A 2500-nucleotide genomic window follows, 5' to 3' on the forward strand; every position below is an offset into this window, starting at 1 on the left:
CTTCGAGGACTGGACGACCGGAACCCGTATTGGGATCGCGCGGTCTTCCGCTTCTAATCAACGACAACGAAGCGATCTGCGCTTGTAAATGTTAAAAAAAACGTGGCGAAGCTACGATCTCGTAATAATTTAACCGTGAAAGAGCTTCCGTCGCACGTTTATTTTTAACTTTTCCCCTCGTTGTATAAACTTTCGCACCGTCGAAAAAAAAATTCGACAATCATTTCAGACAACGTCGGGAGCGCGGAGAAACGCCGTAAACACGCTCTACTCTCGGCTTGCTTCCTTCAATTGGTGTCTAACAATTCTCTCGCAGGGCGAAGAATCATTTTCTCTCTCGTCTAAATATCCTTCTGTAGTTAGGTGTTTTCGACTCGGGAGCGCTCTTTCACGGGCGGTCGTATATGGTCTCTTTTAGGGGTTTAACTAGAAACCACGACTCACGCAAGCCGAGATAAGCGCATTCCGCCGAGAAGATCCTAAAAACTAAGAATTGCGAGATATACGAAAATGTTCTTCTGTCGCCTGTGAAAAAAATGAACACTAGCAAAGAGAGGGCGAGACACGAACGTTCCATTTAACATTCTCCGCGTCAAACGCCGACGAAATGTCCAACCATCGCTCGTACGTTTTCGCCAATTTCGCAAGTTGTTCTCTCTCTCGCGTTCGACCATCGGATCCCGCTCCGAAACGTTCGACTTTTCGGCGTTTAACAGTTTCGTTTTATCTAGTCGAACGACGAGCGGTACCGAAAAAAATTTAACAATGAAGAGAAAACCTTTTGCTGCTAAAGGCAAACGCAAGCAGTCTTTAGTTATATAAACGACCCTCAGCCAGGCGTGGTCCAGGAATTGTATCCGTGGACCGCAATGTGCGTTCGAAATGTCGATGTTCATGTGTCCTGCAGTTCACACGTTGACGCGCAATTAGCTGCGTTCTTCATCGACCCACGAGCCAAGTGATCCACCGTTCAGGGTAATCGTATAAAAATTTTTGTTCATATTTAACAACTCAGCGTCTGAAAACCAGTATGTACGTGATTTATTTAACCTGGTTTATAAATTCGTTCGATTGTCCATAGAATACTAACTCCAATCCAAGCGCAAGATCGAGTATCGGTATTCGGACGTCGTCCCGTCATAGCTCTGTTCACAGATTTACCCGAGCTGATTGATGATTAAGACGACACGATAACGTCCATGGACGGGTAAAGGACCGTATAAAACTACAGAACCGCCGATGAAACAACGCTCTGTGACGCATTTCTCTTCGTGCGGCGAGTTTTCAGTCCGTTCCGGGTGGTAAAGTCATTCAAAAACCGTGGAAAATACGAAACGCGCTGTCGCGCGTAACACAGAGTCTCCTGCTCGCTGCTTACATATATTGGACGTCTTGGCGGTATCGCGAGATTCAATACGGACACTCCATGGCCGGCGTCAGATCGGTCTACCAACGAAGGAGACTACGCTATCGTTTTCGCTTCTCAGCCGGTCCGTAAAGCGATACGTTACCATATCGTCCGTCGTAAGCAGGCGGACTCTCGTGAAGTTGCGACTTCGTTCGTCGAAGCGGTTTCGTGGTTCGATTTCCATCGGTTACCCGGACACCCCCCGCGTGAAAGCCTCCGTGTCACACTCTAAATTTCGTTTCTCGTTTAACACGAAATAGAGAGAGGCTAAAAGGGGGTGTTCCCTTTGGTCCAAAGACAAAATTTATAGAGAGAAAGAAAATAAAATGAGAGTCTCTCACGAAGCGGGCGAAAAAAAAAAAACAAGAAATTTAACAATTTTTTTTCGCAAACCCATGCATTTCGTTACCAAACGTCCCAAAATATTTCTTTATATTCTCTCTCGTGTTTTCACACGGGGTCGAGAGAGTACGCAACACGAATCAAGAATAAAAATTATAGAAAGGAAAGTCCGATAAGAATATTTCGAGATTCTTATAACCTTCACCTCTTCCTTACTTCTCCGAAATCTCTCCGCTTTCCTGGCGCGTATCTATTTAACAATTTCGATTCTCTCCTCCTTTTAACTCAGACGTCGCAACGAACGGGTACACCATGCATACGATCCATTTTTTACATAACGAACCTTCTGCCGGTAAAATTCGCGACAGATTCATTTATGTATAGATATATTTTTATATGAGAATGTTCGGGATTTTCCTTCGTGTTCAAGTTGAACATTCTTGTTACGACGACTTTTTGTATTTATCGAAGGATCGTGCGGTACCCGTTAATAAGAAGTAAACGACGTCCCGGGAGAGTCGAAACCTTTCTTATACGCTACGGAAAGAAGAGCCGAGAAGATAGAGAGGAAACTCTCGATTTTCTTTCGTCGGTAAACTTTCGTTCTTTCTATTTACAGCGTTCGACATGAAACGGCGTTGCTCTCTCATTTTTTAAACTTTATTTAACGTTAGCGCTTGTTCGTACGAAACGCGTCGGCGGATACGAAATACGGACGGGAGTATCGACGATGAGAACCAAAGCGACCTC

The 2500-nt window shown here is 44.8% G+C and overlaps 1 non-coding gene across 1 annotated transcript; it reads right to left on the minus strand.

Annotated features, from left to right (window-relative positions):
* Nucleotides 1-823: 823 nt before the first annotated feature.
* LOC143266249 (5.8S ribosomal RNA) lies at nt 824-978 on the minus strand. Its single transcript, XR_013041301.1, has one exon. It is a non-coding gene; the product is annotated as a 5.8S ribosomal RNA (ribosomal RNA).
* Between the last annotated feature and the right edge of the window lie 1522 nt (nt 979-2500).

Source organism: Megachile rotundata, unplaced genomic scaffold, assembly GCF_050947335.1.
Source record: "Megachile rotundata isolate GNS110a unplaced genomic scaffold, iyMegRotu1 scaffold0114, whole genome shotgun sequence".
In the NCBI taxonomy this organism is placed as follows: domain Eukaryota; kingdom Metazoa; phylum Arthropoda; class Insecta; order Hymenoptera; family Megachilidae; genus Megachile; species Megachile rotundata.